This window comes from Ictidomys tridecemlineatus, chromosome 5, assembly GCF_052094955.1.
Source record: "Ictidomys tridecemlineatus isolate mIctTri1 chromosome 5, mIctTri1.hap1, whole genome shotgun sequence".
NCBI classification, from domain to species: domain Eukaryota; kingdom Metazoa; phylum Chordata; class Mammalia; order Rodentia; family Sciuridae; genus Ictidomys; species Ictidomys tridecemlineatus.
In genome coordinates this window covers 84695803-84719985 of record NC_135481.1, presented here as the reverse complement: position 1 = coordinate 84719985, position 24183 = coordinate 84695803, and the positions used below count along the sequence as shown (strand labels likewise).

Sequence of the window (24183 nt, the reverse complement as noted above, 5' to 3'; positions counted from 1 at the left end):
GAAATTTTAAATATATTAATATAGTTTTTGAAAAGTAATTGTTTTTTCCTACTTTCATGCCCATGGTATACCAGTTGCTATGATTAAGAGAACTTGGGCATGGGGCTGGGTAGGTGGGATTTTTTGGTTGTCATTGTTGATGATGCTGTTTTAGGTTGTTCTGTATTTACTTAAGGGATTTAAAGACCTGAGGAGCTTTAAGAGGCAAGGTTCTAGTGTATTGTCACTTTGAAAAATGACTTATTCTTGAAAGTTTCCACCTCGTTTTGCATTTGAAAAGAAAAAAAACTACTAATGTGCTAGGATAAGATACCTGTTTAACACTTCAGGCCTTTGACAAACAAACTTGCAGTGTCACCTGCTTCAGTCATTGGCCATGAGCCATAAAAAGTAACCTTACAGCTCAGGAAACGTGTACCCAGAAGCCTTTGCCCAAGTTCACAGGGCCTATTTATAGGAAATCAAGACTCTGATCCAAGGAGGTCCACTTTTTCTCTAATGTTTTTCTCTCAATCTGTGTCTTAAATTCTCTTTTACTAGGTCAGATGGATGAATTTTGTGTAATTCATATTTTTATGGAGTTTAACATGGCTTCATTTTCAAAGAGATTTCTGGTTAGATCAATGATGGTTCCTGAAGCCATGCTACATGAAATTTAAATAAAAATTACAGTCAGGGAATCAAGTTGGTTTAAGAGTGCAGCAGCAGATTCAAAAGTAACAGAGTGAGAATCTACCATCCAGAGTAAAAGATCAATCGTAGCCACAATCTCTTCCCATCATTCAGACATCTTCAGTAGTGGGCACTATTGATTTCTAATCATTGTAACAGCTGCCTTATTGGGTTTCTCCAAAGTGTCATGCATTATGCTCCTTACATACACAAACTTATTTCACTACCCCAGTGATACAATGAGTATCTTCATTTTGTGACTGAATAAACAGAGGCTCAGAGAACTCAAGTAATGTATCCAAATTCACACAGACAGTAAATGGCAGAATTGAGTTTTGAGGTCGGATGTCTTTTTCTAAAACCCAAGTTTTTATTGTTATGTTCTCTGTTTAAAATGACTAGTTCTAATACTACTTTAAAAATACTACCTGGTATATATTGAAATTTTTCCACATATTAGTAGATATTAGACACTAATGTTTCATTCAATCTTTATAACAATTATGTGAAGGGACTTTTCTCTGAATTTTCCCATGTCTGTAAGAAAACTTGCAAAAGTTACACAGTGTCCTCAAGATCACCTGTTAGGAAGCAACCAACACAGGTTGTCAGCCTAGGGAGATAACATCCATCATCCAATAGTCTGGACCATCTCTCATGGAATTACTTTCTCCATAAATATATAGCTATTTTCTATATGAGTTAGGTAGGAGCAGATCTATGTGATATGTTATAACAAATGAATCCAAAATTTCAGTGCTTTACAATGACAGAGGTTATTTCTCACTCCTACTTGCTGTCCACTGTAGCTGAAGCTCTATTGCAAATGTGCATTACAAAAGCTAGACTGACAGGGCAGCCACTATCCAGACCTGACCTTGTGTCAAAAGGTGGGGGGAAGGCTCAACAAGCATACCAGCTTTTAAACTTCCACCTGGAGATAGCATGGCCACTACAGAGTCCAATTGGGTGGAAATAGATAATTATCTCAGAATAGTGGGGAAATCATTGAGCTGTCTGGCCCAGAACTACCAAGATATGCATATCTGTGCATAAAGTGACAGGATACAAATGATACAAAATCAGCAACTCTTAGACAACATCAGCTCTGAGATTACTAGGGAAAGATACACAAGACAATAGAGCAGCTTTCAAGAGTGAAGGAAAAAAATCTGCTGAGCTAACATCACATGCTCCACTACTATAGGAAGTCCACATTCATAGCTCAAGAATTTATGATTTGGAAAGGAAACTTATTTGTAAAGAAATATTAATTAAAGAAAATAGATGTTGTCATACCCTGCTACTTAATAATATATTTAAAACATCACAAATGTTTTCAAAGATTTATCTATAAAAATTGATATCTATTGCATTACTTAGAGTAGGGAAAATGAAAATAACCTAAAAGTTCAACAATAGAAAATGGGTTAAATGTATTTATTGCATTGTCTATAAATGGAATTATATACAGCAAGTAACTACCATTTAATGTTATAAAGATTATTTATTATAGATTAGATAAAGTTATAAGACAGTCTTACTGTGTGATCTGTTTTGTATAATATGAACATATTATATAAAAAGGTATATATTCAAAAGATGACCAGTATGTTAAAAGTTATCATTGAGTCATACTTTTTCGAGTCTTGTTTTGATTTTGTAACAGAGTTCAGGGGGAAAGGACCTTGATTAACAGTTTCTAAATTATATTGAAAACACACATGTTGAAATAAATAAATGAATTAATATGAGTTAAAATAATAAGTTCAAGATTGTGAGGAATAATACATAAGATTCAGAAAACACTAAATAAAACTATATGCTTTTAAATCATAAAGAAAAAAGAATTCAGGCAACTTTTGATCATCTTTCTGTCAGAAAAAAATTCGTGATCTTCCTTTTCTTGTTCACTTTTCAGTCAATATGAGATTCCCATTTAATTTCCTCTTTAGACCATCTTCTGCACAAGTACCCTCCAACTCCCTCTAATCAAGGAGTTCTGCATTAGCTTATGAGTATTTATGTATTTCTCTCTCCCATTAAATTGTCAGTAACTTGGAAGGAGGGATGGAGGCTTATTGTCCTTCCTGTAACTAATATTACCAGTTTCAGCCTTCTCCATGCCCATCTGTTCTCCACATCACGGGCAGAGTTTCTTCCATATTAAACAAAAATAAAAATGATCAAATATCTTTAGGACATTCTTATTTCCTCATTGGCCAGCTTATTCTAGGTTTTGCTAAGTAAACAACCCCTAAATGTCAGGGGCCTGCTAAACAAAGGTTCACTTCATTCCTATGTGACAAGTCAACTGGGGGCCACTGTGGCTGTACTCCCTCTGTCTCTTCATTCCAGGGTTCATACAGGCAGAGCTATCCTTGCCTACAACGACGTGAAAACAGTAATGGGAAAGTCATGCAGTCGCTCTTAAAGCTTCGCTTTGATGTGATGTAAATCACTCTGGCTCATAGACCATTGGATAAGAAAGTCCTGTGACCAAATCTGCTGTCAGTGAGGCATACTATAATTTTATCACAGGCATGGAAAACAAACAATGAAAACAATAATCTGCTACAAGGACAAATAACAGTAATGTTTTTTTCTGCCTTGTCCCCCACTTTTCACAGATATTACTAAATGAAATGAGGAAAAATGAGCAGGAGTTGCTGATTTTTATTCCTTAGTATATTGAATATTAACAAACAATATCATTTTAAAGTCTGGTATTAAACAAAAGGCAAATAAGAAAACTAAAGCTTCTGAGAATTGTAATACTTCACCAATTACCAAAATATTTTTTAAATTGAGAAACAAGCTCTAAAAACAGTCTAATTTTCCAAGGAATCAGCACTGATATTTACAGAGTTTTATGTATGTTCAGAATTATTTGTAGGTGGACACAGAAGAGCCATGTATGAGGCAGTTTTTGCTGATGGCACAATCTAAATTTTCCAAAGCCAAGCAATTATACAGCAATATCCTCTATCAGTATCTAGAATCATTCAGAAAATGCTCAACCTAATTGGGCTTTTTACCTTGTAATGTATTGCTTCCCCCTGAAGAGTCAGAATATTGCCAACAATCCAGATAGTTTTCTTAAAAATGCCGCAAAACTTAAATTTTCTGATCATGTTCCTTGATTCTCTAGTGCAACTAATATTTATTTACTGTATGCAAAGCCAGAAAACTTCATAACTCATATTGCACTGGAACACTATGTCAGCAATCTGTAATAATATCAAGAAAATGGAGTACAGATTATTAAAAAACTAAAACTGAGACTTTTTTGAGTGTGGTTTTATTTTATTTAACCACAGTAATTTGATCTAGGTTTAGGCTAGAAGACATCTTTAGAAACTAATTTTAAAAATGGATAAAAAATTATTTGCAATTTTCATATCAATTGTTTGTTTATGTAAATGCTGCCAAAGTATTTAGGAGTGTTTGAGAGCAGTTTCTTTTCTTAAATATATTTATTTTACAGTTTTATTTACATTTACTAGCCTGGCAAAACCTTTCATCATAGATCTACAAGAGACATTGGTTTTCATGTAATTGAAAAAATACAAGCAAAGCTGTTATTTTGCATTACACAGACAAAAGAAAAAATACTCAGTTGCTTTTCAGAATCGGAACATTGAAGAAAAGAAACCAATTTAAGATACGCTGCTTATGTGTGGAAAATGAATCCTACTCTGTTCCTTGGTAAAATACTTGCAAGAAATGAAGATATGCATGTATATATACCTTATATACATATACATATACATATATATATATCTTATGTATAGATATATCCTATAGATATAGAGTTAAAATATAGTTATATACATTTATACATGGATACTTGGGAATATATGTAAATCTATGTATGTATGAATATGAGTATATATAGATTCGATATGTATACTAATAGCTAGATGGACTTTTTTTGTAGTTAAACACTATAAACCCATAACTTCCTTTCCTGAAAATGATGTATTTTATATAAATGCTTTGTTTGGGAGATGAATAAAATACAGGGTGCATTATGCTCTGATAACTACTTATTCTGGGTGAATAAAGGCAGACCAAATAGCCCAACTGGTCTTTATGGACCACACCTTAGAGAAATACCAACCTTTAGAAGCTGACCAAAGCTCTGACTATGCTTGAGAAGCAATTCATCATTAGAACATCTGTTTACAAAATATCAAACAGTGGTTGCGGCATCATAGGTTAACAATTCTATTTGTGTATTGAAGATAAGAGCAGCAGGAGTTCTTCCTATAAGCAACACTATTCCAAGCTCATGAGCCCACGATGTCTGTCTCTCACATGGTGATGCTCTGAGAGTGTGCTGCCACGTTACTTTGTAAAATTTACTAAAATATACAAAACAAAGAGAGTGCTTTTAATAGTCTCAAGTAGCATGCTTCCACATTTCCACAAAAACCTTTGAAGGTAGGCCACAATTCCAATTCAGTATACGAAAGACCAATTTCTATTGTGAATAATTAAAGTAATACAGCATTTCAGGATAACTGAGCTTTGTTTTAGCTTTTATTTTGGTTGCAAAAGTATGTCAGCTATGAGCATACTAAACTTATATGTGTTTGCTAACTTGGTTCAGTGGATGATGCTGCCTAGAATGATCACTTTGAATTGAAATATGCTTAACTACACTTGAAGTTTTAAAACAGCAGTGTTTTTTAGGCAAGGTGAACACATGATAGCAGTCATTCCATAGTTGTAAATTTCTTAAGTTAATAGTTGTATGTTACAAACAGTATCATGCACAAGCCAAACTTTTTATATTTTTTGCATTAAACATGAACTAGGTTACTGTATAATTTCAACATATGACATCCATTTCAGAAATTATTTTCCATAGGCAGTTATTTATACTTTTAAGCATTTTAATTTCTTGAATTAAAGGACGCAATGTAGGTAAAGATATTCCTATATTTTTCGAGTTCTCTTTTGATTGGTAAGGGACAGTGCAAGCCCATCTGTTTTGCAGCAAAGAAAGCCCCAAACCATCTGTGTAGAACCACATGCCAGCTAAAACACAGAGATATGCACAGTTTTTTTGTTATGAAAAATTTTGCAGTATTTTTTTCTGTATTAGTGTGAATAAATTAGCAACAACTAAATTAAAGAAATCTTTAGAGAACATATTAACTTTCTAGTGCCTACAGTGAATTATATTCATTTAGAATATAATTTATGAAAGTTGCATTGTCCCCCTATGAAATTTTTCCTTACTGTTCTGAATTTGATACTGAAAAGTCATCATCATCTACAAAGTAAATAGCTTCATTGTTGGTAACGTAAGTTCATTTTTATAAAATTGTTTTTGATTGAGCAATTATTTGACTTCTAATCAGTAAGTAGCTGTGGGTTTTTGTTGTTCAGCAGCGAAATAATATGAATAGATAGTTAAAATTTACATATTTATATTATATTACTTGCTCAGCATATAGTGTATTACAATCTGTTATGGCATATTTTTTAAAAGTTTTTTATTTTCCCATTTTCCACTGAAGTAATTCTGCTAAAGTATGTTTTAGGTTCTATTGGGATAATTGGATATATAAATGAATTGCTGGTGCTTCAGGAACAATAAAGATATTAAATAATATATTAATTCTTAATTATATTTTATAATTCTATGGTTTTGAACAATTATATTAATATCTTTTAAGTAATTCTGGGTTTAAAATATTTTACACAGTGCTTAATAATGGGCTTTGGCCTAAAGAAGGTTGGCTACCCAAGCCGTTTTTCTCAAAATTAAAAAAGCACATATAGGCCAATCATTTCTTAAAATATTACACATATCAAATGTTCTGATCTTCTAGCAAGCCTTTTATATTCCTCTTGCTTTAGTTTATATGCGATTGCTGTTTGATGAGTTAGAAAACAACAAATAATAGAGCTAGGCAAACGCCTATTAGCTCCTTAATGCATAGTAAGTATTGATGAAATATGTCACTCTTTGAGGGAGACCTTTTCTATTACGTTTTACATTGGTGTTGAAAATGCTTATTATCTGTTTGAAAAACATTAAAAGCTTTAAATTCAAGCAGCTCATTTTTCATTTTGTTAATTGCATAACATACTAATGTTGCACTAGGTTGTTTTTTTCAGTGGTATAATGATGCAACAATATTTACATACCAACTCTGGTTTTCCTTTAATGGTTTCTATAACAAGATCATAATTTCCTTTAGCGTAATCACTGGCAGATTTATTTGGCGTCCCATCTTCACTCCGCTCTGGCTTTGGGGGCCTGGGAGAGAGTGCATACTACTTTCTCTCCCTTTTGCCATTAAGTACACTCTGCTCAAGTGTAGTTGCTGCAGGTCTGGGTTACACTCCTGCCAAACATCCACACTTGAAAAGATTTTAGGACAGAGTATTAGTAGAAATCAACTCATTCCTCTAAATTCTCCCCAAAAGCTTTAATGAATTGGTTTATCCACCATCATTTTACTGCACAGAAAGTAGGTAGTTGGAGGAAGATTTCATTGAACTAGTTTCCATAGATTCATGGGAGAGGTGACATTATTAAAAAAAATTGAGTTATTAAAGTTTTTTTTATAATATACTTGTTACTACTCTAAATGATGACCCTGGAAATTGTGGTTTCGATCCAGACCTCTATCATCCTCCCTGGGAAGTCCTCACAACTTGTCCTCCGCCCACCACAATCAAGAAATGTTTTATATTGCTGTGGCACACACTATGAAGTACTGTAAATTCATATTCTGAATTTTTTATTTTCCCACATCGAATGGTAATAAGGTGTTAAGGTTTGTCTGGCTACTTTTCTCAACATGCCTTGGGAGCAGATGAAAACATCGTAATCTGACATTCCAAATTTAGCCCCATTTGTCCTGCACCGAGAAACAAAATCAAAAAACAAAAAAACAATTTCAAGCTGTCTCTTCAACTGAGCTGATTTCAGAGAAAAATACCATTAATCGGAGCACTACAGATTGGTGTGACTTGTTCTCTAGATGACATTATCTGAGGTAACTTTGCAAACCTCTCATTATGTTGCAAGGATAGTTTGTCAAATGTCTAGATTCTTTTCAGTCAAGTAGCAAGTGACCTGTTTTAAAACACAGTAACGGCAGAGTTTTGTAAAGAAAAACTCTTCACCCAGGACGAAGCTGGGCAAAGCTGTGATTTTTTCTGCTTGGCTGGAACACAGTGTATGATTCAGTTATAAGGTTAATCAATCTGAACCAAAATGTAAAGTAATATGCATAAAAGATACACATAAAATGGGATCCTTAATGTCTCCAAGGAGTATGTGTTTATATGTCCTCACAGGAAAGACTAAAGCTAATTTCAATCCTTCATGAGATCTTCAATGGCTACCTTGAGTGTTGTTAGTTGACTTATCTGATACACCACTTTCTAAGGAAAAATTAGGAATCTGCATCAGAACTTATGGCATATTCTTGAAAGAAATCCTTAGCACATTAAAAGTTGGCATAATTACTCATTACAAGCAATAAATGAAATACATTTAATATTTTATCAAAATGTTCTAACAATAATTTAAACTCGGAGAAGGGTTTATTTTAATTAACTTGGGAAACAAAATAAATATTCGACTTTTTAGCATGCCAGAGTTAAATTCTATAATTTAAACAATTTACAATTAGTTTTTGCTCTTAAATGAAACTACTCTACATATACTGTGGGCCAGATCTTTATTTTACCATACTCTTAGGAGAGGCCATTTGTTTTTAAGGATTTTTCTTTTTTTTTTTTTTTCTGCATTTAATCTGCTCAACCAGTGTCAAACTTCACTGCTCCAATACCTGCACAGTCAAGACTTTCTTCTATTTGATAATGTATGTCTGCTTATTAAAGTCTCCAAGACATCCTAGACTTAGGCAAACAGTGTCCAAATGTACCATATTTAGCTTCTATCTCAAAATCTCCCGAGCTGTCAATTTAGGTGTTAAAGAGACCATTTGTAAAGCTTGGCTGGGAATTGCCATTATTGACTGGAATGTGTGTTTATCATTACATTCAATGATGAAAGTGGAACATGTAGCATATGAATAAATGTCAGCAGATGTTTCTTTTAAATGGCCTGATTTCAACCTCCTGTTGTTTGTCTTGAATACAAATATTAAAAAAGGGAAAAAAGGCAGAATTTTTATGACATAAGTGCAAGGGTAGTTAGATTTTTTGAAAAACAACAAAAATAATGGCTAGAATATCAGACTGAGAGAGTAAAGTAGAATTACGAGTTTGTTGGCTATGCTTGGCTACACTCTTCTGGGCTTCTAACTCGCTCTTACAAAAGGAGAGATTTTTTTTTTCCAGTATGTACTTATAACAAATTTAATCCCATAGATTTTTGTGTTTAACAGCTGTTATTAGAGATTTTTTTTTAAATCTCTGAATTTTAAAAGGGCATTTAGGTTGGGGAAGGGTATTCAAAAATCTTTCTTATTTGGAGACATCAAATGGAGACATTAATTAGTAAATGGACACTGTTTACTTCCAAACTCTACTTTGAAAGGTAGACATTAAACACAGAAAGCATATTCTACTTACTGTGGTGAGAAAAATGCAAGATAAATTTAATGGTATATAAACAAAATAAACATGTTAAGTGGAAAGACACAAACTCATCCTTTGTTCATTTCTACAGCAATTTTTGTGAATGTGACATATTTAGTTAATTCCTGTGGTACTTTGGGGGCTCTAAATATTAGGGTATCATTTGAGGTGGTGTAAAATGACTAGAGACAAATTCTGGGTGGGCTTTAAGAGCATGAAATGTAACTTTAAAAAAAATCAGGCACTCATATTAACATAAATTTCCAACATGATTGGTCTAAAATACTTCAGAGAAAATTTTCAAATATAATATATCTTATAATAAAATTGTTCAGAATTTGTCACCATTTCCACTTTATTTAAATGATAATAATTTGTACTTCAGACTGTAAGGAGCACTACAGGCTAATGCTTACGTCTGTCAGAAATAGAACTTTCAAAGCCACTGAAGTTATGAGCAAAGCATGTTCCAAGCTTCAAAAAGGGCAATGACTCGGGGCCGCCTTTTTATCCCTGGCTTGAATTTTGGTGGCAGGATTGTTTGTAGCCACTGTTAGTTGTGGGCACAGATATTGCATACACAATTAGCCATTTTCTCTTAATTTTAAGAGTGTAAATGCCTAATTGCTTGTGCAATTAAAGGAAGCACAAATTTTCTTCCTGTAAAATAGAAGGCTAGGGTTGAATGTAAATTAAAACCATTAGTGTAATTTTCTGACTTGTATATCAACAAATTATATATGTTTCCTATATGTGATATTTCTGTACAATTGATCAAAAAGCTATGCTGGAAAATGGGATATGCTCTCACAAAATGTTTAATTACCCCTAAGACAGAGAACATTTTGACAGTCATGCTAATCAAAATGTCAAGTTTAATATTTAACAAGCAAGGCTTTAAATTTTTTTAAAGAAATAAAGTACTCTATTTGTTTACTAAGACTTTCTGGTGGAATAATGCAGTATTTATTTTGATAACCCCTCTGAAATTCAATATTGAACCTAAATCTGCTTCTCCATCAGTTGGCACGTACATACTATTAATCCTCACGATGAAGAAATAGTAAAAACTACACTTACCTGCCCTCTGTCACTTAGACTGAAAACATGCCCCAGCCATTGCTCCATTCCCACCAGACACATTCAAGACCAAACTCCCACCTTTCATCACCAGGTACACTTCACACATTCCTTCAGCTCAGCACTTGACATAACCTCTTTCAATCACAATGTAAATTGTGGTCTCCTCTCTAAAGAAACACTACTCTGTCAGCTAGAGTAATCGCCCTTCACATTCTCAATTTTTTTTCCCTTTTTACCTAGTCCTCATTTATTTCTTCCCAACCTGGGCACATGCATACCCTCACAGCAATGTCTGTGACACCTATTCCAGGGCTCATCCTACAAAAATACTTGACATACAAAACATAAAATGCCTATTAATTAACTCTGCATGACTTAACTATGCTTAACTGTGATCGAAATTATGCTCTAAGGCTTCTATTATGATGAAAAGGAATTATTAACTAGCTGAAGAATTCTTTGGATGATTAGAATGTAAAAGAAACTGAGAAATTCTAGGATTTAGTTATATGCCATTTGTCACAATAGGAAATGGGAAACAGAGAAGGCAAATGGCCTGTGATGTTTGTGGCACAGAAAGGTCAAGAATCCCTCTGTCACTTGGCCTCTAATTATGTTCCAGAGCATAATTTGGCCTTGGACTCTTTACCATGTTATGAACCAAAGACTACAACATTTAACCTTTCTAAACCTCTGCTTGATGTCCCAAGTTTGGCAAATACAGCCACAAAAGAGCGAGAGGAAAGGCAGACATTCCTGCACAGTGCATTAGAAGACATGGAATAGGAGTTCATTAGAAATTTATATTAATTTAATTTAACGTTGACTGAAAAAATGTACAATTAATCCACAAAGAGAAAAAAAAGCATTGTTAAATGTGAGAAGTAGCAATAACCTTTTAGTAATCACATGTCTCATATTTCAAGATTTGGTAAAAAGAAAAAGGTGTTCTAGGATGACAGGCTGCCTTCAGTCTCCACACTGTTTCCAACTGCCAATAATAATTAATGTCACTGTGACTCTAAATAAGTCAATAAGGCCAAGAAATTGATACCTTCTTTAGGAAAATAGGTTCAAGAAAAAATTTGAGAAATCAAGAATGGCAAGTTAAGATTCAAGAATGGCCATTTTCTTAAAGTTTGCATTGTTTGAAGATGGAATAGACCAGTGTTTTTGAGAATGAATTTTAAAAAGTAATAACTTGTGGGGGGGCACCAAATAGATAATCATAAGTAAGTTTTATTTCCCAGGAATTCCAAGAGACTCGATTAATGTGATCCAAGATTGGGTACATGAGTAGCAAGTCATAACAGTTCTAAAATGAGCTTGACTCATTTTTCTTAGAGTATCTCATAGTACCAGTGCTCTAGAGAAATCTTTGAACTTGGTCTAGTTCAATACTCTGATACTAAAATTGAGTAATAAAAGGTTAAGAGACCCTACTGGCACATCCAACTCAAAAACAGAAAAGGGCAAATAGAACTCACCACTTTGAAAAGAGTTCTTTTCACTTTTCCATGGTCATTTCAGTAATTATCTGGGTTGTCAGGCTACCTTTTCTTTTCTTTTTCTTTTTTTCCTGTTCTTCTATGATGCATTTGGTGTGCTGTTAAGAAAACATTATGGTATCTGATTATTCAAATTTCAACTAAGTCAGACAGCAAGAAATTTTGGAGCAGCATAAGGACAGATGAGTTTAAGGTGGTATGACAACATGGAGGAGTCTAAAAAGGTTAGGTGTTCACCTACATGGAATGGTTAAGGACTGCTAGACACACATTTGCCCCCAAAGCTTTTCTTACCAAGAGCATTAAGAATTCTCATCATGCCAGGTAGGTTTTTTGGAGAAAGAAAATAAATAAGAAATGAACCAATATTTATTAACACCTTCTAGGGACTAGGCACTATGCTAAGTACTTTCACAAAAATGTCTTTCCCTTTCGCTGTGCCAACCACTTTAGAAGGCAGAGAGTGCCATCTTTATTATTCCAAAGAGAAAATAAAGGTACCATGTCTAGGAAGCACTAATCAATGTGCATGTCTCTCCTCAGTGTTAACATGTTTGATTGGTCAAGGAAGAAATGCCAAAATTGGAACAGACTAGGGGAAGAAGAGACTACTAGTTGTATACAACCCTATATAGAGTTTGTTGTAATTATGGAAACCAGACAGCAGCAGCAAGAGCCCTTGAATCATTCTGAATATGATCTTTGGTATTAAAGATGGGAACTTAATAGCTAACAATGCTCTATTCTGAAGCAAATGAAGGAAGAGTTGTTAAGAGTTTCCAAGTAGACTCAAAATTTAGCACTGGTCAACTCAGTTACAAAAGTAAATCAGGAATTACAAAGAGAATTCTTGATGTCTCTGTTGGTGCTTTCAAATGCAGTTCTTACAGACCTCTGAAGTTCAATCCTGTGTTTTGTTGAGAAGTTTTGTTTAGTTGTCCTTGATCTAAACAACCAATTAAGAGTATTAAGATTTTCTGTGTAAAATGTATTTCAGAGGATTCTTAATTCTCAGCAACTCCACCCTTTGGTCCTCAGTCTTCAATGTGTTTTTTATGTTGTTTCCTGTGCTTACAAAGGTTGTTATCAGTAACAGAAATTTCCTTTGCTTCAAGAGCTTTCAAACTAATTAATCATAAAAAGAAAAGAAGAAATTTGTTTTACTTAGGCATGCATAATATTTAATTAGAAAACCATTTAAATTCTTATTCAACTCTATTTACATATAAATCCTTACTATTTATAAAATTAAAAAATACAAAGTTTATATTTCCTACTTTATTAAGATAGCTAAAGAGAAAACTTTGCCTAGTAATGTTAAGCCCTGTAAAAGAAAACTGTCATCAGATATATTAAAATTTACTCTTCCAAGAGTTACTATCTGACTCAGTATCTTTATATACTAACATTGTCACAGCTAAATCATTCTCTATCAAATATAGGAACAGAATGATAAAACATGGGATGAGCCAGATATAATCAGATAACTTTTAATCTATGCAATTGTGAATCTCATATTAATGAGAGGATCCATGTCAGAAATTAGTAACAGGAGGTATCTTACAGATGGATGGTGATAAAAAATTCCAATTTAAAATGAAAGTAGCAGCAATGCAAATTAGTGAAAAGTGTAACTTTTGTTCACAAAAAAAAAAAATTAAGGTCAAATAGCACAGATTTAAAATTAAGTGTTAATTCCTGACATTGTCAGCAGACAGTTTCTTTAAGAACCTCAATCATTTGTCTTTCTGAAAGTAATATGAAAATGGTCTTAATAAGTAGCATATTCTAGTTCTTGCTTTTCAGGTCCCTCAACCTTGACCTGTAAACTTACATACCCTTTCAATTGTTTCCAAATAAGAAGATTCTATCTAGAAGCCTACTTGTAAAGAGATAACATTTGGAAAACAAAGTTCATTGCCTAAAGAGCTGAAATATTCTCTGTCAATAGAGTCTTGAAGCATTTGGGACCAAAGGAAAAGAAAATTCCCTCTCAAACATTTCCAGCTTAGAATATGTAGTGAGGAAACTGGAATTTTCAAAACTGGAAAAAAAAAGAGAAAACATTTTGGCTGATAAGATGCTCCTGAATAAAATATTATCTGAAACAAATGTTTAAGTCAGAAAACACCTGCCAATGTAGATGTGCCCTTCAATAAATATGGTGTCTCTATCCTCACTTAACATGTTTCTTAGCAATGAAATGTTGGCATTAAATTTAAACATAAGTGCAGTGTAAAAGAGGCATAAAGCTATATTTCATGGGCATGGTGTTATAACAGCTAGACCAAGGATTTTCAATGTTTTGAAGTTATGACATTTTTATATTAATACCATTTAGATACCATAATTTAGTATCATGGTGTTTAATGACAGATAAAAGAATAATAGTAACCACAGTGATACCACTCTGTGGTTGTCAATTTATGTAGAAGAAATAATCTGCCTATAACACTTAGGATATCAGGACCATATATTTTGAGGATAAAGTCCATGAATGATATAAAAATTCTTTCACTTATCTTTTTATGGTTTTATTCTTGAACATGTAAAACATCTTCAAAGTTGTTTTTAGATACAAATAACAATACATGTACTCTGTTTTCTAATGCATCTTTCAATACCATTGAAACAAATTTATCTTTGTAGAATAGATGTAATAAAATGATTTATAGATATGAATGAATTAGATCATTTCTTTCATAGATTTAAAAATAAATCCTTCCCAAAAACCTGTACTTTAAAATAAAAACTTATAATTCCCAATAAAAACATCCAAGAGTATTATGCTTATGAACCATAAAACCTGGCAGACACTCATAAGACCTTAATTTGAAAGGAAATGTTAAAATGTCCTGAAACTGGGAAATTGCAATTGACAAAATAAAGAAAACCAGATGCTACCTTGGGTAAAAGAAAACCTTCAAAGCATAAGAATATCCTAATTACTATGACAGTTGTTATAACATATCTCCCACGTTGGAATTTATTTAAGAGGAAAAAACTTATTTAGAATACATTCAAATCTATATATTTATAATGAGAAAGGTATAATTTAAAGGCTTATGCAAATGATTAATGAAAAAAGTAATGTTTCCTTTTTAAAAAATGTATATATACCATAGTACCATTAGATTATTTTATTTGAGATCTGCACTATTTTGATTAAGGTTTGTTTAAAGCATTCCTCTTGAAACATGCATCTTATATCAGCTTATCAGATCAGCTGTTTCACAATGTGAGTCTAACAAAATGGGATACACTTCAAGCAAGATTATGTGGGAGAATGGGAAGGAGAGGAAAACATGGAATTAAAGCTTGCTGAGAATGAAGGTACTAAGACATACAGGAAAGGCCAACCCCTAATTTTGATCAAATACCTAAAATGGATTTTTTTCTTGCAAACAGTGATTGTGTAATGTCAAGAGAAACTAGTTGCTGAATATAAAAATCCAAAAATACTTCATCTAACACCGTATCTACTTACTATCTGGCGCTTCAGTAAGGAATTTTAAGGCTGACCTCACTTGTGAAATATTTTGTATATAGTATGCATATTGTTTATGTAATTTCTTAACCCACAGTTAGAACTATGATTCTAAATCCTCATTCTAACAATGCTCACTGTTCATTATATTATATTGCTGAATAGATATCCTTATTCATCCAAGATAATTTAATAATTGAGATTCTATTTTAAGCACTCATATAAGGTTTTACCCTAAGAACCAAGTACATTATTATAACCTGAGGTATTTTTCCCTTCTATTTTTTAACATTATAACAAAATGCCACAAACTAAACTTATAACTTAATAATATATTAAAATATAACTATATAATACATATAATTTAAATGATAATAGCAGAATATCTGAATATAATTTTACAGTATAATTGCTCAAGAGAGGATGTTCTGAAGGTTATACGTTGGTTCCCTTGAACTTAAAGTTTTGAGTGATTTACTTTATTTCATTTTATTTTTTGTACTGGGGATATATTCATGGGCAATTTATCATTGAGCCACATCCATAGCCCTTTTTTAGTTTTTATTTTGAGACAGGGTTTCACTTAGTTGCCTAGAGCCTTACTAAGTTGCTGGAGCTGCCCTTGAACTTGCCATCCTCCTGTTTCAGCCTGAGCTATTTATTTTAAAACAAACCATTAACATATGAAATATTACTAAATATTGTCTAATTTAATCACCACCCCGGCAAAAAACACAGGAAGATATTGCCACTTTTAAATATAATGGAACAACACATAATAGAGCAAAGCTACCACTGAGAACAATTAGGAAAAACTGGATAACAGTCAAAGATGTCAGTAGGAAGGCATTGAAAGCAACTGAAGCAATCAGAACTTGAAGGAAAGCTCAGAGAAAAAAAAAGGAACTGATTAAAGCAAACCCAGTTTTTAATACTATCTTTTCTCTTCTTGCAAATGCCAATTCTTGATTAAGGTCAACAAGATGAGAAGGCAAATGTAGGCCAGCTGCTAAGGGGCAGAGAAGTTTCAGAAGGCAAAAATTGAGTTTTGTGCTACCAAAAGAGAGAGAAATTTGACAGGTCTATAATCCAAAGAAAAAAGAAAGGAGTAATACCACTTTTCTCTATGAGGAAGTTACCAAGCAATCTGTATTGAGTAGTAAGTTAAGAAATCAGGCAGAAAGAAGATATAAGGCAGGACAGGATGTTGGTGTTCTACAGTCCAAGAGAAAATCTCAGTTGAGAAACTCGGAAAGCTAAATTTTGCAAAGAGCTAAATAACTTTACAAAGATATAACGCCAGCTTCTAGTCAGCTCAGTACATCATTATACTAAGATGTTCTTTCCTTTTGATAACTGCCAAAGGATCAAATGACTAGAATGAGGTAACAGGTTCTTATAATCAAACTCGATATCTAATATTCAGTAAAAAATATTAGTTTTATTGAAGAAAGAATATTGAAGTAATAAGCAGACAATAAAAGAAAGTTCAGAAGTTGCACAAATGGAATTTGACATACATTGATCAATATGTAAGAAACTAATCAATTCTGAGAATTTTATCACATTACTGGAACATATAAAAATAATCAAAAACAAACTGTACATCTAAAATTGTAGCATAATGGACACAGATTCAAAAAGTAAGCTTAAAAGTGGTTTGGAAAGAGTTTAAAGAAGGGATCACAAAGCTGAAAGATCAGTTTAAGTATCTAGAATGGAAAATAAGTACATGGAAGTTCAGATAAAAAATGGAATATATGTAAGTTATAGTTTTAAAAAAGTCTAACATTTATGCTATGCTATTTGAGTTCAGAAAAGAAAGTACAGGAAGATTATAACAAGTGTAATATTGCAGAAATTATTAGCAAAAACTTAATCAGTGAAGAAAACTGAAAGGACAATCCAGGATATCCTATGGACCTGAAGAAGGATAAATTTAAAGAAAACTATAAAAGGAAATCACAAAAGATTCTTCATCATAGCATAAGCTAAAACTATAAAAAAGAGAAAAAGTTTAAGACCACCCAGAAAATGAAGAAATCATTGCTTTCAAAGAAGTGAAAGAAACAATGGTAGCCAGAATCATTATCTTTAAATTGATGAAAAGAAAGAAGATAACAAACAAACAACAAACCCTACTAAATTAGAATTTTATACCCAGATCATGTATCCTTCAGAAATGAATATAAATTAGAATTTTAAAAAACTGATATTAGTCATTAGTAACAGACTTTTATGAAATAGTGAAAGATTTATTTGAGGAGAGTAAAAATTAATTCAGAAGCAAATAGAAAGAAAACTCAGAGTAAGAGAAATGGCAAAAGTAAATGTGTGTGCACCCAAATATATCAAATCCACAGAGAAATAATATATTTTGTTTTTATATATATTTAGATTAGAATACATGTTGCAACAATAATACAAAAAGAAATCAATGGGTAAATTAAGATATAGTATTCTAGACATCTTACATTTTCTACATAATAAATGTATTGGGGTAATTAAAAAAAAGACATAGTGAAGTATAATTATCAGACTATCCAGGGGCAGAAGAGGTAGATTAATGAAAATATTTTATTAGTGCAAAATAATGAAAGAAAATTTAGTAATGTTGAACAGTTGGAATAAATAGCAAATAAAGAGTAGAGAGTCAATATAAACTCAAATGTATCAGCAATTACATTACTTGCAGATGGACTAAAATAAACCATTATAAAACAAAGATGTGAGATGATTAAAAAAAAAAGTTCAACCAAATCATAGGCCATCAAAATACCCACATGCCCTTTACAGATTACAGAGAAGTTGAAAGTATAGGATAGATAAACATGTATCTTGTCAATATCACTCAAAGTAAAACTGATGTAGCTATAATAACAGAAAATGAAATATACAGGCAAGTACCTCTACTAGAGGTAAAGAAAAATTTTCTAATGATAAAAGGTCTAGTACATCAGGAAAACTTACCAACTTTAAATTTATATCCATGTGGTAACTTTTCTTCAATATATATGAAGCAAAGGAAAACTGACAAAAAGAGAAGGGAAATGCACATGTCAGCAGTCACAGCAAAATATTTTATCATACTTCTCTCAGTAATAATACTAGAGACCTATTAAGTAGTACATAATAATATTTTGACAATGATATTTTGAATAAGTAGACAAAATATCAGTAAGCGTATAGAAAGTTTTAAAAGGAAATTAACATTCATAATCTGATTTATTTAGAACACTGCCTTCAAAAGTGACAGAATTTGTATTATTTCAAGTACACATAGAATATGTACTGAACAGACTGTATTTAAATCAACGTTGGTATAGGCTCAACAATATTTATTTATTTATTTAATGTAGTAGGGATTAATCCAAGGGCATTTTACCACCAGGCAAAATCCCAGTCCTTTTTATTATTTTTTTATTTTAGTACGGGCCTTCCTAACTTGCTGAAGCTGGCCTTGAACTGTAGTCCTCCTGCCTCAGCCTCTAAAGTCACTAGGATTAAAGGTCAGTGCCACCACAATCAGTAATATGCAACAAATTTAAGAGATTTTAAACTATGATGCATTCTTTGACTTCATTGCTATTAGATTAGAAATAAATTTTTAAATCAATACACTTCAAGAAATGGATTTTTTTTCTTAATCTATTAGTAGGTATCTACATAAAAACCTACAGCAACTATCATACATTATTATCAAACATGAAATCTTTGCTCCATAATATTAGGATAACAATGTCTCTTCTATTCAACATCTAGCCAGCATAATAAGCAAGAAAAATGAATAAAAGACATAAGGATTAGAGAGAAAAATGACATTATTTGTAGATGATGTAACTCTCTTTATATAAAAATCCAAAGGCATGTACGGTAAAATATTTATGGCTTATAAATGAATTTTATCAAGTGAGCGAAATAAATGGTCAATATAAAAATTCAGTTGTATTCCTGTATATCACAAGACACAATTAGAAAATGAAATTTTAAGAATACAGATACAGCCATGCATGGGGGCACATACCTGTGATCCCAGGACTTCAGAGGCTGAGATAGGAGAATTGTGAGTTCAAAGCCAGCCTCAGCAATGGATAGGCACTAAGCAACCCTAAGTGAGACCCTGTCTCTAAATAAAATACAAAATAGGACTGAGGGTGTGGCTCAGTGTTCCAGTGCTTCTGAGTTTAATCCCCAGTACCAAAATAAATAAATACAAATACAATTTGCAATAGCATTTTAAAAAAAGCACCAAAGAGAAGAAACACAAAATATGTGAAAAACCTCTATGTGTAAAACAGAAAAACATTATTGATAGAAAGAAAGACTATAAAAACTGCAAGTGAAAGGATTTACCATGTTTATAAACAGAATATAATGTTGAAAAGATAGCATTTCTCCTCCAAACAATATATAGAATCAATCAAAATTCTCACAGATATTTTTAAATATGGAAGTCAGCAAGATAATTTTAAAATCCATATGTAAATGCAAAGGAATAAGAATAACCAAGATCAGTTTGAAGAAGAATAAAATCAAAAGATTTACATTACCAGAAATCAAGACTCAATATATAAGTATAGTAATTAAAATAGTGTGTTATATAAAGAAGATTAAAGAAGAGTTAAAGAAAAATCAACACAAATATAGTCACTTGGTTTATGACAAAATGACATTGCAATATAATATTGAAAGAACTACCTTCTTAATTAAAAGTACTGAGCCAACTGGTTACAGGTAAGGATAAAATTATAATTGACTCCCACTTTATGACATACACAAAAATAAATTTAGGTGCTTTGTAAATGTAAAACTAACTTTATGGTAAGTAAAGTCATCTTTAGCAGAACATAAAATGCACTAACCACAAAGACTACATTAAAATTAAACTTTATGTTTATCCAAAACACTACTAAGAACGGGAAAAGGCAAGACATAGACAAAAAATAGTCACAACATATATTTCACAAAAAGACACATATCCTGCATACACCAAGTATTACACAACCCCAAAGATCCTTATCAGACACTTCACAAGAGCTGACATATCCAGTGACCAATAAGCCAGAAAAGTGCCCAAACTTCATTAGCTGCCAGAGGAGGGTAAATCAATATTAAAATGAGGTTAGTCATATAAAAACCAAAATTACCCCAAGAGTGACAACAACAAACCCCAGTGAGGATCTAAAGCAATATGAGACACCACTCAAGCATTAAACTGTACAACTACTGAAGAAAATTTGTAAAATCTACCTGAGATGAACATAGGTATAATTTATTGCCTCTCACTTCCACTCCTCTGTATATTTAATAGAAATGTGTACTCATTTGTCCAAAACACATTTTAAAATATCTATAGTATCAAATAGTCAGAAACAATTCATCCTTCCAAAGTAGGAATAAATGAATTTTGATTTATTCATGTGATAAAATATTCTACAGCAATGAAAAATCAATGATTTATAGGGATAAATACGAATTACTTATATGCTAATAATGAGCTATCTTATTGATATCATTGGAGTACACAGATACATCCACTTTGTCAAAATATTCTATATTATGCATGCTCTCATTTGTGCATTTTGAAATTTGTTTTTTTTCCAGGGAAAATTTTAATTAATACAAATAAATTATATGGCAAATAAAGACATAGTTTAGAGGAAAAGTTTTAACTTCATCTTCATCTTCACTGAATTGCAATACTAATCAAAAAATTATTTCATAGTTGTGGGTTCTATACTGATTTTTTTGAGACTTTAGTCTTTGGTTTTACATGCTAAGTGAAGTTAGCCAATCCCCAAAAACCAAATGCCAAATGTTTTCTTTGATATAAGGAGGCTGATTTCATAGTGGGATAGGGAGGTCGAGCATGGGAGGAACAGATGAACTCTAGACAGGGCAGAGGGGGGTTGGAGGGAAAGGGAGAGGGCATGGGATTATTCATGATGGTGGAATGTGATGATCATTACTATCCAAAGTACATGTGTAAAGACATGAATTGGTGTGAATATATTATGTATGCAACCAGAGATATGAAAAATTGTGCTCTATATATGCAATAAGAATTACCATGCATTCTGCAGTTATATATAAATAAAAATTTACATAAAAATAAAAAATATAATACAGAAAGTAACAATAATAATAACAGCTCTGTATCAATGTAAAAAAAAGAACCTCAGTTCATAATAATAATTCAAATAAAATCCATTATACATTACCATAGACTATTATGTCTTAGATTTTTATATACTTGTACATTTTTCCCTAAAACTTCAAAATATATATTTAGAAGGAATTGTCATCTTGTGTCCTTGCTACCTGTCTACAAAGTATATAGGGGAAGACATTATCCATTTCACAAGACAGAGTGAACTAAAAACTATGACCAAAACTCACTTGTATTTTTACTGAAAGAGTGTGATTGATTGATTGATTGAACACTTATTTTGTGACCTTATCAACTCAGACAGAATTTCTGCTTTGCCCCAATCTACCAAACACAGACTCTTCTAGTCAGCCTGAGGGACTGGTTTTTTAGCATCACCTCTATGGAGAATTCTATGAATATTTGTTCCAGACACAAGAATGCTGTGAATGGCTGTCCATATTTCTCTCCAGAACTGTTTTTAAAAAGCTTCTTCAATTCTTCTGATTACATCAGGTGGATAGCCTGAATGACATGCTAATTGGCATTCATACCTTTACTTGTTCACCAGCAGGGCAGTTAAATTTCCTTCAGAGAGTGAGAGGTTATGCTCTTTCCCTAAATGCTGAATTCTTACAGCTCTATCAGTGGGAACAAGAGGTAGACTGCTTCTTGTTCTTCAAGAAATTGAAGTGTGTGACATCCATATTGAACTGTAATGCACATATATACGTAACTAGCAACAATTAGTCACATCTACTGAGTATCCTAATGGTAACAGTTTGATCCTCCTTGAAACATAGGAGTTGAGACATTTTTAAAAAATAATCAGTGGAACTGATTTGCTTACCTCAAATAGATCATGTTAGTCTAATTATGCTACAGGTAACTCTTAAAAATCCACTTCTCTAGTGTGTAGTTATGTTCAGGCATGATGTACATCTATAATTCTAAATAAAATCCTTTAAATACATAAAATCAATAAAATCCTTTAAAAGTTTTATAATTTTAAAAGTTTTATAAAAGTTTTATCATTCTTTGATCTCAAGATGGAGGCTCTCATTTTTTTACAGCTTTTTGAACCGCACCATTAACTCAATTCTTTTCTCTCCAATTATAGACACCAAAGCCAGAATTGAAATGTTACTTTAGTACGATGGCTTTTTGCGAAATCCCATGTGAGTTTAATCAAATTCACTTCTAATTCCAATCTAGTATGTTAATCTAACTATTTTCTAAATAGTAAGATATTAGCAAATAACATCAATTGTGAGACAGGAGTTATAAATGAGCACACAAACTCAGGGCCTAAGAACTTCAACTACCTGGTTCACTTATGCCCTTGCTTCAGGTCTATGAAGGGAATAGATACATCTGACTTCCTTCCTGGCCATGCTACCTGATCCCCCAAGTCAGTCTCTGTAAAACTCATATTACTCTAATTTTTAGAAAAGTGTTTCTTGTGGTGTGTTTTTAAACTTGCGTCCAAAGTTCACAGCTGAAGATCATGGTGAAATAGCTTCTCCCAGACTCTTACCTTTGCCTTTCATGGCTACCTGGTGTTAGTTTCGCCAGTTGGAGAAAATCTTTTTATTTGCATACACACACTCACTCACTCACTCACTCGCCCACACACATACGTGTGCCTTTGCAGGATGTAGCTAGTTGGATGTAGAAAAATATTCAAACAGATTAAATTTGACTGCTTAGCTATTTAAATGTGCTATGGTTCCACATAAGTCTATTATTTTAAGATGGAGAATAAAATGTTCTGTGAGAAACATTAACTAAAACTTGAATGGAATTTCCAAGTTTTTCTGCTCTTGATAATTATGAGAGTTTGATGTTGTAGAAATTCCAGATTTGCCACACACGAAGAAGAATGTGGCCTGGGAATTAATGACTAAATCTTTGAGGTTTCCAGTTCTTAGACCCTCAATTATTATTCACAAAATCTATTACTGCAGACTATATATATATATATATATATATATATATATATATATATATATATACACACATCAAAATAGTGTGACAGGTCTTCCTCCCCACAAATTTTAAAAGCATATCACTAATGACAGAAATAACTCTATATACTTAAAATACTTTTTTTGGAGAAATCTCATAACCACTATGATGAAGAAATGAATTATTTGTTAGGATTTGCTTCTGAAGTTTGAAAAATGGCTTCTGAAAAATATTCCAAGATCCAATATAAAGTACTAGGGGTAAACTGATTTTTTGTTACCCAAATTCTTGTTGGTCCTCAATTAACTTCTGACTCACTTAGATATTGCAGTTTTCCTCATCTATGGGACTTGAATATTGATTTTCATTTTAAAGTTTTAATTGAATGATGTTCCAAGTTATAAAAAAACATAAACTCTGTGAGTATTTGGAATTAAAGAGAGTTGAGAAGAGTTGCTTTTAGAAAGAGCAAAGAGGACAAGTGAACAATTTAAAAATGGAATGAATGGAATTTAAAAATGCAAATGAGTGAATCATATTTTTCACAGAAGCCAGATGTCCACTTGCTTCTATGTTACAAATCAGTATAAAGGCTTATTTATAAGGAAAGGTTTACACAATAAAAACAAAATGATGTATTTAGAAAAACAGTCTATTGATCCATCTGGTTTCAATGTCTATATAAGACAGAAGGGGGGGCGGGAATGGCATTTTGGTTAACTCTACCTCGATTGCAAAGA

General features: G+C 32.3%; 1 long non-coding RNA gene across 4 annotated transcripts in view; it reads right to left on the bottom strand.

The window, feature by feature from the left end:
- Positions 1–24183, bottom strand: part of LOC120886553 (uncharacterized) — a 102670-nt gene that overhangs the window by 60916 nt on the left and 17571 nt on the right. For 2 of the 4 annotated variants that reach the window (XR_005729577.2, XR_005729576.2), the window contains 3 exons: positions 18298–18357; positions 11820–11938; positions 2235–5039 (listed from right to left, as the gene is read on the bottom strand). This is a non-coding gene — a long non-coding RNA (uncharacterized LOC120886553). Of the gene's footprint in view, positions 1–2234; positions 5040–11819; positions 11939–18297; positions 18358–24183 lie in introns of those variants that run through there. The other 2 variants (XR_013439052.1, XR_013439053.1) reach the window with 1 other exon arrangement.